The sequence below is a fragment of the Palaemon carinicauda genome, chromosome 6, assembly GCF_036898095.1.
Source record: "Palaemon carinicauda isolate YSFRI2023 chromosome 6, ASM3689809v2, whole genome shotgun sequence".
In the NCBI taxonomy this organism is placed as follows: Eukaryota; Metazoa; Arthropoda; class Malacostraca; order Decapoda; family Palaemonidae; genus Palaemon; species Palaemon carinicauda.
Genome location: NC_090730.1, coordinates 71,343,858 through 71,357,625, shown reverse-complemented (window position 1 = coordinate 71,357,625; position 13,768 = coordinate 71,343,858). Strand labels below are relative to the sequence as shown.

General features: G+C 35.4%; 1 long non-coding RNA gene across 1 annotated transcript; it reads right to left on the bottom strand.

Annotated features, from left to right (window-relative positions):
- Positions 1-366: 366 nt before the first annotated feature.
- LOC137642128 (uncharacterized) lies at positions 367-1,845 on the bottom strand. The gene is made up of 4 exons (XR_011044646.1): positions 1,634-1,845; positions 1,276-1,431; positions 875-941; positions 367-539 (listed from the first exon to the last, which is right to left on the bottom strand). It is a non-coding gene; the product is annotated as an uncharacterized lncRNA (long non-coding RNA).
- Positions 1,846-13,768: the final 11,923 nt, after the last annotated feature.

Sequence of the window (13,768 nt, the reverse complement as noted above, 5' to 3'; positions counted from 1 at the left end):
GGAAAAAGGAAAACTATGAAGAACTGCAGAATGCAATTGATGAGATCCAAGATAGAGATATGAAAATTTTGAATTGTGACTTCAATCCTAAAGGTTGAGGGAATAATCACGGTATAGAGAATATGATGGGTGATGAGGGTCTTGACATAGTTGCAAATGAAAATGGGGCACGTTCTAGCACTGGACAGGTAAACGCCTAAATCGAATACGTAACAGGTAAACGTGTAGTGCATACGATACTGCTTGTTTCAGCTTCACTTGGTAGTTCTGGTACAGCATGTTTTTTATGAATTTTTTTTACATATAATTGTAGCTATCTTCGACTAGGATATACTCAATAAAAAAACATGGTAGTAACTTAATGATTTTTTATTAACCGAGACCTGAAAACTTTTGTTGCTTTTGAGAGACTACCACTCTCGGGGCCCTGGGAGCCTTTATCCTTGATACTTGCTAAAAACAACTTAATGGTAGTTTCTAGGAGTCCATGAGACATATTCAGTTGAAAAATGAACCTCCTAGTCTGAAAACAGAAAAATCTGGAAAGAAAAGAAAAAGTGTGAAATTTTTAGTAACGATAAAAAAAGTTACATGTGATAAAAATATTTTTTTCTAATATAAATTATAAATTAAGACTGATGAAAATTGTATACATAAAATTTGAATAATAGACAAATAAGATGATATATGCAAATTTTGGAATAAAAAAGTTAACTATTTAAAAAAAAGATAAATAAAAAAATAACTAGCGCCGATAATGAATTTTCCTCTTTCATATTTACACTATTCCAGTCTATGTGACCTATAATATCCAAAAATTATTGCTAGAATTGTAGAAAATATTAAGATAAAACAGAAAATAATAAATACTAACCATTCTAGACTACATTCAGTGCATTTTCAGTTGAAAGATGAACCTCCTAGGCTAAAAACTGAAAAATCTGGAAAGAAAAGAAAAAGGGGGAAATTTTTAGTAACGAAAAAAAAGTTATATGCGACAAAAATATTATTTTCTTATTTAAAATATAAACTGAGACAGCTGAAAGTGGTATACATAAAATTTTGATAAAAGATAAATAAGATGGTATATGAAAATCCTGAAATTAAAAAAGATAACTATTTTTTTTTTAATTTTCAAAAAAATATCTAGCGCCGATAATGGATTTTCCTCTTTCATATTTACACTATTCCAGTCTATGTGACCTATAATATCCAAAAATTATTGCTAGAATTGTAGAAAATATGAAGATAAAACAGAAAATAATGAAAACTAACCATTCTGGGCTACATTCAGTACAAAGTGTCCTAATATGAGTATGGCAAGAAGACTTTTTACAGTTAATACACAACAGCTCCGTCCTAGCTGTTGACGAACGAGGACAAATATGGTATCTTTGTCGCTTCTCTGTCTTCACTGCAGCTCCTGGGGAGCTGTTGCACGGGGCCAAATAATACATTACTAATATTGGCTAAATTAAACTATAGATGGTAATCCTACATCCAATATACCATTAGCATAATGTTCTCAAATCATCTATCAACGTTCTCTATAAGTATCAAAACACTATTCACAGAAATAAATATATCGTAATCAATATTGTAAAACTAGTGAAAATCAATCACAGTCACTTACCAGGTAAACGTGTAGCATATACGCTACCAGGAAAAACAAAAATGGCGATTTCCAAAAAACGGCGAGAGAGAGGACAATAGCAGTTGTTCCTTCGGCTGTGTCTCTGGTCCAACTAACCGGTGCTGGGTAAATTTCCGCTCAGAAGCAGAACCCAAGCGGCACAGAAGTGAAAAAGTGGTTTTGCGCATATAGGCGGTAGCGTATATGCTGCACGTTTACCTGTCCGGGGTTAAAAGGTCTTGTTCAACAAAATATCTTGTTATTAGAGGTACCCTTTTCCAACACAAGGATATCCAGAAATATACATTGACTGCACCATGTAGCAATTGTAAAAGTCAAAGTAGATACCTTGCCCATTAATGAAGAGAAAAGAAGGACTATGAGAAATGTAAGAATCTATAGAGGTGCAGCTATTAGTAGTAATCAACAGCTAACCATTGCTACACTGAAATTAAAACCGAAAGAACCCAACAAAAATTTATATAGAATACCTAGGTTTGATACAACTACGCTTCCAGATGATGAGCACAAAACAATCTTTACAATTGAATTTATGAATCAATTTTCAGTCTTAGCGACTTCAAGAGGTAAAGTGCATACAATCAATGAAGAATGGTATGATATTAAGAACATATATCAGTCAGTTAGTAGTAAATTTTTGGGACATGCGGTTACAAGGAGAAAACCATGGATATCAAAATAATGATACTTGGGATACAATAAAATGGAGTAAAATACTGAAATTGATTGTTGAAAGTTTTCGATGAAATAATAAAAATTATATCATTACATGGTAGAGTAAGATAATTATTCCAGTATTGATAGTGAAATCAAGAGAAAAGCAAAGAAGGCCTGGGGAGAATATTTAGACCGGAATGCAGATAAGGCTGACAAAGTTATGAATTCAGTAAGTAGCTATGGTGTAAGAATTACTCATGGAATTATTAATAATTTTTTTACTGGGGCAAAGATGAAGCATGTACTCATGAAAAAGAGAGATTGATCTATTATAACAACACATGATGAAGAAAGACAGCGTTGGATGGAACACTTTAGTGAGTTCATGAATAGGAGATATGAAGGGAGTAATTTGATTGATATGCCTGAAGCTGAGGAAGACCTTGATGTGACCATGATTGAATTCAGTGTGTTTGAAGTCACGCCTATCATTAAAAAACTTAAAAGAGTGAATGCCCGCTGGATACGATGAAAAAACTGCAGAGATGATACTGGCTGAAAATGAAGTGACTCCCAGAACACTTTCAAGAATATTTGGTAGATCGTGGCACGAAGAGGCAAAACATGATGAATTGGAGTTAGGAGTGTTGAGGAAAATGGCAAAAAAAGGAGATATGACAGATTGTAATAATTAGAGAGGCATCACACTAAGTAAGTTTTTTTGTAGATATACATTTTGTTTATTCTTTAAACACAAGAGAGATAAAATTAAGAAAAGCTGAGAGATGAACAAGCAGGACTTCGGAAATGTAGATATACTGACCAAATTTTCCTTTTAAGACATGTGAAACAGAAATGTGTAGAATATAAAAATCCACTTTTCATGACATACGTGGACTATGAAAAAACGTTTGATAGTGTTCACCGTACAGTTTTGTGGAGAGTGTTACGTTATTATGGAGTTAAAGTTAAATAATGTAAATCTGATTAAATCTGTTCATTAACAGAGAGAGTGCAAAGTTCATATTGGTGGAGTCTTATCAAAAGAATTTCCAGTGAACAACGGAGTAATCCAAGATAGTGTGTTGTCACATAAGTTGTTTATCCTCCTCATGGATTTTGTAATGCAAAGAACAGTTGGGGATGGTGGAGAAGGATTGGACTGGATTGGTAACAATGAATTCGCTGACCTAGGAGCATGCTGATGACGCTGTCCTTATTAACAGAACACCAGAGGGCTTGTCAAACCTTGCTTACCAGAATGCATAAAATCTCACATGAGGTTGGACTCCGGAGTAATAGAAACACAGAAATTAGAATGGAATATGCAATGAAAGATTATATATAATTGGATGGAGAAAGGATTAATGAGGTGGCATCATTCAAATTTTAGGAACTATGATATCTAAAACAGGATTTTTAGAATTTGAGTTTAATGAAAGATTGAAAAAAACAACTAAGACAATGGGTAGGTTAAGTTAAATTTGGAAATGAAATCGCCTAAAATTACATATAAAAATCAGACTTTATAACAGTTTAGAAAGATAATGATAGTGTATATGTGAGAACATAGTCCACAGAAGAATATTAAGAATTATATGACAGGACAGGATTAGCCAATTGCATTTTGTGCATGATATAATGGTGAGGGGTAGATGGATATGGTTTGATCATTTTCTTCGTTCTCCCCAAGAGATATTAGTTTACCAAACATTCAATTGGGCTCCATACGACCGTAAAAGAGTTGTAAGACTTAGGCCTATACAGCTGAGGACTATAAAACGTGAATTAGGAGATGAATATAGATGTATTGATTTAAAAAAATTAGGATAGAGACGACCAGCGAAATCTAACCGAAGCCTTTCGAGTTAAAAGGCATAGGAGGAGATGATGATGGTGAAGATGAGATATATATATATATATATATATATATATATATATATATATATATATATATATATATATATATATATATATATATAAATATATATATATATATATATATATATATATATATATATATATATATATATATATATATATATATATATATATATATATATATATATATATAAATATATATATATATATATATATATATATATATATATATATATATATATATATATATATATATATATATATATATATATATATATATACATAAATATATATATATATATATATATATATATATATATATATATATATATATATATATATATATATATATATATATATATATATATATATATATATATATATATATATATATATATATATATATATATATATATATATATATATATATATATATATATATATATATATATATATATATATATATATATATATATATATATATATATATATATATATATATATATAAATATATATATATATATATATATATATATATATATATATATATATATATATATATATATATATATATATACACACACACATATATATATATATATATATATATATATATATATATATATATATATATATATATATATATATATATATATAATATATATATATATATATATATATATATATATATATATATACTATTACTTAAATTTTTAGGTGTGATTCTCGGCAGCAAATTTACTTTATATAAACACATTAGGTCTGTGTCTTCTTCAATTTCACCAGAAATTGGCTTATTGAGAAAGACTTTGAAGATTTTTAGTGATCAATCTATTCTGAAGAAATGTTTTAATTTTTTCATTTTACCTTCTTTTGAGTATTGTTCTCCTGTCAGGTCTTCAGCTGCTGATTCTCATCTTAATTTGTTGGACAGAAACTTTCGGTCCATTAAATTTGTTATTCCTTATCTAGATATTAATCTTTGGCACCGTCGTTTGATTAGTTCATTTTACAAATTGCATAAGATTTTTTAATAGTTCTGACCATCCTTTACTTTCAGATCATCATGGACAATTCCATCCTGTTCGTGATACTAGGCAGGCAGTTAATTCTAATAGCCAGGCATTCTCCATCATGAGGCTCAATACTAAACATTATTCTAGAAGGTTTATTCCAGCTGTGACCAAGTTGTGGAATGATCTTCCTAATCGGGTAGTTGAATTAGTAGAACTTCAAAAGTTCAAAGTTGGAGCAAATGTTTTTATGTTGAACAGTCTGACATAAGTCTTTTTTATTGTTCATTTATAGCATATCTGTTTTGAGGTTGTTACTGTTTTTAGAATGATTTATTGATAATTTGTTATCATCATATATTTATTTCATTTTGCCTTTCCTCACTGGGCTCTTTTTCCCTGTTGAAGCCCTGGGGCTTATAGAATCTTGCTTTTCCAACTAGGGTTGTAGATTGGCTAGTAATAATAATAATAATAATAATAATAATAATAATAATAATAATAATAATAATAATATATATATATATATATATATATATATATATATATATATATATATATATATATATATATATATATATATATATATATATATATATATATATATATATATATATATATATATATATGTAAATATATACATATATATATATATATATATAAATATATATATATATATATATATATATATATATATATATATATATATATATATATATATATATACAAATTAGTTGTAGCAAAAGAGTAGGGGAATAGAGTAGGTGGATGTAAAAGGGAGCTAGTGAGGGTTGAAGAGCTAATAAAACTTGGGATAAAAAGTAAATATCAGGAAAGGTTGAAAATGGCATATGACGAAGTGAAATTAAGAGAAACTGGTAATTTAGAGGAGAACATTTTGTTGGGATTGCAAGTGATGTGTGTGGCAAGAAGGTTGTTAGAGGCTGCATGAAGAAGGGCAGTGAATGGTGGAATGAAGGAGTGAAGGTAAAAGTGGAAGAGAAAAAGGGGGCTTTTGAAGAATGGCTGCAGAGTAATAGTATAGAGAAGTATGAAAAATATAGAGAAAAAGGTGGAAGTAAAGCGCAAGGTACGTGAGGCAAAGAGGGCAGCTGACCTGAGGTAGGGTCAGGGATTGGGTAATTCATATGAAGAGAATAAGAAGAAGTTTTGGAAAGAAATGAAGAGAGTAGGGATGACTGGCTCAAGAATTGAAGAGACAGTGAAAGATGGAAATGGAATGTTGTTAAAAGGACAGGAGGCAAGGAAAAGGTGGGCAGAATATTTTGAAAGTCTACTGAATGTTGAGGATAATAGGGAGGCAGATATGATTGCTGTTGCAGGTGTTGAGGTGCCGGTGATGGGAGATGAGAATGTGAGATTACAATAGAGGAAGTGAGGAGAGCACTAGATGAAGCGAGAGTAGGAAAAGCATCTGGTATGAATGGTGTGAGAGCTGAGATGTTGAAGGAAGGGGGTGTGACTGTACTTGAATGGTTGGTGAGATTGTTTAATATGTGTTTTGTGTTGCCAATGGTACAAGTAGATTGGGTTTGTGCATATATTGTACCACTATATAAGGGTAAGGGAGATGTGCATGAGTTTTGTAATTCAAGAGGTATTAGTTTGTTGAGTGTAGTTGGAAAAGTGTATGGTAGAGTAATGATTATTAGGATTAAGGATAAAACAGAGAATGCAATCTTAGAAATACAGGATAGTTTTAGAAGAGGTAGGGGTTGTATGAATCAGATTTTTACAGTTAGGCAGATATGTGAGAAATATTTAGCAAAAGGTAAGGAGGTGTATGTTGCGATTATGGATCTGGAGAAAGCGTATGATAGAGATGATAAGGAAGCAATATGGAATGTGATGAGGTTATATGGAGTTGGTGGAAGATTGTTGCAAGCAGTGAAAAGTTTCTACAAAGGTAGTAAAGCATGTGTTAGGATAAGAAATGAAGTGAGTGATTGGTTTCCGGTGAGAGTGGGGGTGAGACAGGGATGTGTGATGTCGCCGTGGTTGTTTAACTTATATGTTGATGGAGTGGTGAGAGAGGTGAATGCTCGAGTGCTTGGACGAGGATTAAAACTGGTAGACGAGAATGACCATGAATGGGAGGTAACTCAGTTGTTGTTTGCGGATGATATTGTACTGGTTGCAGACACAGAAAAAAAGCTTGGCTGATTAGTGACAGAATTTGGAAGGGTGTGCGAGAGAATGAAGTTGAGAGTTGATATGAGTAAGAGTAAGGTTATATGTACGAGAAGGGAAGATGGTGCAAGTTTGAATGTCATGTTGAATGGAGAGTTACTTGAGGAGGTGGATCAGTTTAAGTACATGGACTCTGTTGTTGCAGCAACTGGTGGAGTGGAAGCAGATGTACGTCAGAGAAGTTAAGGGAGTAGTAAAAAATAGAAGATTGGGCATGAATGTAAAGAGAGTTCTATATGAGAAAGAGGTTGTACCAACCGGGATGTATGGATCGGAGTTGTGGTGAATGAAAGTGATGGAGAGACAGAAATTGAATATGTTTAAGATGAAGTGTCTAAGGAGTATGGCTGGTGTATCTCGAGTAGATAGGGTTAGGAACGAAGTGGTGAGGGTGAGAACGGCTGTAAGAAATGAGTTAGCAGCTAGAGTGGATATGAATGTGTTGAGGTGGTTTGGCCATGTTGAGAGAATGGAAAATGGCTGTCTGCTAAAGAAGGTGATGAATGCTAGAGTTGATGGGAGAAGTACAAGAGAAAGGCCAAGGTTTGGGTGGATGGATGGAGTGAAGAAAGCTCTGGGTGATAGGAGGATAGATGTGAGAGAGGCAAGAGAGCGTGCTAGAAATAGGAATGAATGGAGAGCCATTGTGACGCAGTTCCGGTAGGCCCTGCTGCCTCCTCCGGTGCCTTAGATTACCGAGGAGGTCACAGCAGTAGGGGATTCAGCATTATGAAGCTTCATCTGTGGTGGATAACGGGGATGGGTGGGCTGTGGCACCCTAGCAGTACCAGCTGAAGTCGGTTGAGTCCCTTGTCAAGGTGGAAGGAACGTAGAGAGTAGAGGTCCCCTTTTTGTTTTTGTTTCATTTGTTGATGTCGGCTACCCCCAAAATTGGGGGAAGTGCCTTGGTATATATATATATATATATATATATATATATATATATATATATATATATATATATATATATATATATATATATATATAGTACAGCGGCATAGCAGACCAATTGTTCAAATTGGTCTAAAAGCACCAAAATTGGCACACATGTAGATTAATATATTCTAAACATTTTTGGATATGGAGGCATTCAAGATTAGCCCTTAGGAAGATATGGCGGCCATTGTTCAAAATGGCCGCCATTTAACATTAGCGTCATTACATAGACTTCATTATGTGTCGTTAGTTTGGTGCTAGATGGGCCAAAATTCCCTTTTTTTACATCAGAATTAACATCAATAAATGTTTAACAGATATTTAGATGAATCTTCTCAAAAATGGCCCCCAAACTGGCCGCCATTTTGTGGAAAAAGTGGACATTTGATGAAGATTTCAATACTCAATGACATAATACCTCTAATAACCAGTACCTGATTTCAGGAACACACTTTAATTGCTCAAGTTGCTTTTTTATTTCAAATTGCTGGCAAAATTGCTAGTCAAAATAATACACAGAGTACGGGAAGTTTACAGTATGGTCAGATTGTAGTTATATAGTCGACCAAAAGCCCAGTCTCTAGGCACAGTACTTGTGTAATCCTGCAGTACATACATGTAATACAATAACGTAGATTTTGCCACACTATGTTAATTATGATTCCGAACTTTTCAAATCTGGTCACCAGAATTATGAATGTCTACAGATCATAATGTTGGTTAGCAAGTTTTCTGTCCCAATCTACTGGCATTCGCCTTCACAAAAACATAGACCAGTGCATTGCAGTGAAGCGTTCTTGCACTTGCAGCGGTTTTTGCAGCCTTTCTTGCATCCGCAAGACACCAGCTCATAGCAGGCCTTGGATGCCTCAGGGAGTGTGGTCCAGAGTGGTGTGTAGAGCCCATCATCACTCCGATGCCAGCCCCAGTCTGTTGGTGGAGGGAGCACGGGCGTTGGTACCAATGCCTGGCCCCAGACATGACCACCCTGAAGGGCAGATCTCTTCACATGCTGCTCCAGAGCAGCGTAGGTTGGCGGGATGTTCTGAACAGAGTTCGTCTTTGCAAAGAGCTGCTTTCTCGCCTTGTTGACGTCCTTGCATTTGCTTGTGCGGTCATACAGGAGTATGACAAACCTCTCGATGACATGCATTGTATCCTCTTGGATGCTTGTGGGTGCATTTGCCAGACTCAGCAGGGCATCAGTGAGTTCTGGCAGCGTGTTCCATGTTGCCCAGGCAGATTTCTTCCCATGTCCGACGAAGGCTGACACAGTATCACACCCTGTGATGGCATGAAACATTGGAAGAGCACATGCCTTCTCTGGACCAAGGGAGGAAGCTATTTCATGGGCTGCAATGTAGCGGTAGTTCTTGCCTGTCCCAAAGGCTACCCAGAGTTCGTCTCCAGCTGGTAGTTTCTGGACTACCATCACTGCTAGGACCACGACGTCACTGTCTACTGTTCGAACCTGTATCTGGTGGTGACCATGTTGTGCAGCATGTGCTACATGTAGCATCATGCGGGTGTCTGCCTCTTCTTGGTTGCATGGTGCGAGTGAGTTGACATCCTCTTGCTGTGGAACACAGATCACCTGCTCCCCATCAGTGACGACCAGTTCCTTGCCTTCTTCTTGAAAGGACTCTGCAAGCATGGTGGAGAGGTAGCTGAAGAGCTCCACTTTGTTGCTATCAACTCGCAGGAAACTTTGCCAATTTCCTGGTATGACTGCTGAGTCGACAACACGCCGACGTACTCCCTTTCCACGCTGTTCTCTGGTTGATGCCTTCAGGGAATCTGCTCTGTAGCTGTCCCACACAAGGTCAAGACGTGATACATGTTGGAAACGTTGTACAACGTATGGGATGAACACTTGCTGTGCATATTCCTCGAACGTGTTGGCAGTACCCGGCTTCAACATCTGTACGATTACTGCTCCATCGAGGACAACAGCAGTGACAGTAGGAGCTTCAAACTGAGGCTCAGCATGGCCTTCAAGGCACACCAGCAAGTCACTCTTGCTCCCTAGGTACAGTCTCCCTCTGTCAGATAAAGCTGGAGGGCATTGCTGATTTTCATGCCACTTGGCCTGGTGGGCAACCATTGTCGCCTCAACACCTTGTCCTTCATCTAGTCTCTGTAACTGAACAGTTCTTGGCAGTTCTCCGAGTTCATCAAATTTGACCAAGTTTGCAGCCATTGTCGTGTATCCACTCCCAGGGTCTCGGCGTTTAGACAGTACTGGGCAGACAAGTGACTCTGTTGTCTCCTCTTGACATACAAGACACAGCTTCCAGTTTGTCTCAGGAGGTATTGTGGGAGTACGTTGCTCAAAAGTATCGACCAGTTGGAACTTCTTTGCCATGGCTGCAGTCTGGAACAACGCGTCTCTGATGTCAGGTGGTGCTGCTGCTGCCTCACCTGCAAAGACACAAAACACCACCATGTTACCACAAGTTACTACTACAAGCACCATGACTATCAACACTATACTATTACTGCAGCCGCCGTCACTGCCACCAACGCTGCCGCTGCAAAGTAAAATTCATTTTCTTGTGAAATGGTAGCCAAATTATTTGGTAAGCACAGAAGTATGTGTAATTGTACAATACTTATCACCTCTAGCACACTTATCACCTTTAGCATCCACAAAAAGACAAATTATGGTACATATTCAATGACGCTAACGGTAAATAGCGGCCATTTTGAAAAATGGCCGCCAAATGTGCTACGGGGAGAATCTTGAATGCCTCCATATCCAAAATTGTTCAGAATGTATTAATCCACATGTGTGCCAATTTTGGTGCTTTTAGAACAATTTGAACAATTGGTTTCATATTTCTTACTATGCCGCTGGGCTAATATATATATATATATATATATATATATATATATATATATATATATATGTGTGTGTGTGTGTGTGTGTGTGTATGTGTGTGTGTGTGAGTGGGTGTGTGTATATTTGTGTGTGTTATTATTGCACACCTCTGGTTTAAAATTATATGATTCCACAAAATCTTTTTTGTTCGACACTGTTAGCTTTAAACCATCACTGACGATTGCTGCTATCCACAGCAGTTAATTACATTCAGAATAACCTTTCACTCCTCAAGACATGAGTTTCCCGCCCATATTCACATTCGTCCAAACACCTATAACGTCACGAATTATATTTCTCACCGAGTCAAAATAGGAAGGCAATCACCATGTGCTTTTCTTTAGACTCCGGAAGGTTTCCTACACATTTTCGGAATTACAGACCCTTTGCAACTTATTTTTACTCAATGGCAAAGAACATTGCTTTTTGCAATGAAAGGTTTTGATCGATGAACTTTGTCATTCTTTCGCCTATGTTTTTTTTCACTCTGCAGTGGGTGCATGTTTCCTTTAGAGCAAGTGAGGAATGAGTTAGAGTATGTGCGGAAAGGCCAAAGGGTTGGATCTTAATACACCCTTACATACTGTAAAATCTTCCAATTTTTCTGCTTTTCAATTCAGGGTGAGGGGCTGAAACTGAAGGTGATTTTATTTCCAAAAATTATTTGTGACTAGCATTTGATTTACTTTTATTTTCTGTAGAATGTATTATTAAGTCTTGCTGAGTAAGATTTTTTTTCGGAAAGATCTTAGAAAAAGCTGAGTAATCGCCTTGAAAAACTTTTCCAACTGAAAGATAAATTACTGACCCTTCTAAAAGTCTAGAGTTTCATTTTTCCAATCAAAAAAGCAACCATAAATTCAAAACCATGGTTAATCTGTGATGAACAATATTCCTCTTTTAGAATCTGTGGTTGGAGTAATGGATAAACTGGGTAATCAAATTGAGCCAGAACGCAACAATATAAAGAATATAATAAACCGAGAAAAAAGCGAAGAATACATCAATCAGCAATGAATTTGTTTTGAAGCGGATGTCTTCAGTAACATTGCAAATCAATAATTTGTACGGTCAGCATCGTATCAACTTGAGTATATCTTTCCCAGAATCACTCAAGTTACCCCAAACATTGAATATATTCTGCCAGAATATATTCACCGAACGTAATTGCACTGCATAATATGGTTATAATTATACTTTGGTGCACAAGAACACTAAACTTCAAAGAGGAAGGTATGTACATGCAACAGACGCGTATATATCAGATTTTCAAGAGAGAGAGAGAGAGAGAGAGAGAGAGAGAGAGAGAGAGAGAGAGAGAGAGAGAGAGAGAGAGAGAGAGAGAGAGAGAGATTTGATCAATAATAGATGAATTGGCTCAATTCTTTGGAATAATATTAAACTCGGCGATATCATTCCGATATAAAAGTAGTTGAATTATGGTACAAACGTTAATGAAAAATATATATCAAAAGCATTTCACATTTTCCTTCTCTTCGAAAGCTCTATCAAAAAAGGGTGATTAAGAACTCATTGAATAATTTGACAAAAGCTTCGTGATCCGCCTGAAAAATTAAACCCGTTTTCAATTTACTTGCTTTCGGTTGGTAATATATTCTTAGATCAAAATATTTTGGCTTAACTTTACTCTATTTTTAGATGATTGAAAAATAAATAGATTACAATGATAAAGAAAATAATTTTCTCTCATTTGATTTTCACTTATTCAACGTATGCATTCCACTGCCGTAAAAAGTATAGTGTTGTAAGAGTGTGATGGCCCCCTTGTCCACGTTTAGATTTGTGTTACAAAAGAGTAGACTTCATTGTGAAAATATTTTGATGATAAAAGAGTTTGTGAAATTTAGTAACGCTTATAAACTGTAGTCTAGAACCCACCTCCTGGATGTTCGGAGTCTTGTGCTTGGAAGACGGAGGCAGAATGGTAAGGTTATTCATTTCATAGCCTTGGATTCTCAAATATATGTATTTACACATATAATCAAATAAGGTAATATTAGGAAGAGTTGATATTCAAAATATAGTCTTATAAATGTATTATTATTCAGCATACATGAGAGAGAGAGAGAGAGAGAGAGAGAGAGAGAGAGAGAGAGAGAGAGAGAGAGAGAGAGAGAGAGAGAGAGAGAGGAGCTTAATGTACCCCTAGGACCTAAGGTGTATTGGATACCGTCAGTCCACTTTTGAAGAGTATTTGGGATCTGTACAAAGAATGGCTGACCCGGAGACAGGATACCATTATCCCAATCCTAGTTATGTTGGTTGCCGTCCCACACCAGGCATAATGACAGGCATATATCTTGTTACATATAACTAGAGTATTTTAATTTCACAAAACAATAGCGTCATTGCACATTCTCAATATTGTTGGGACACACCATTAGATTTGAATTATGGATAAAATTTCTGAATTTAGTCAGTAAGGTGTAACAAAGGAAAGGGGCATGGAGGTTTGATAGAGGACTAAAAAGTAAGAGCAGCTTGTGACCGAAGGAGCGATGCACTTAGTCACTG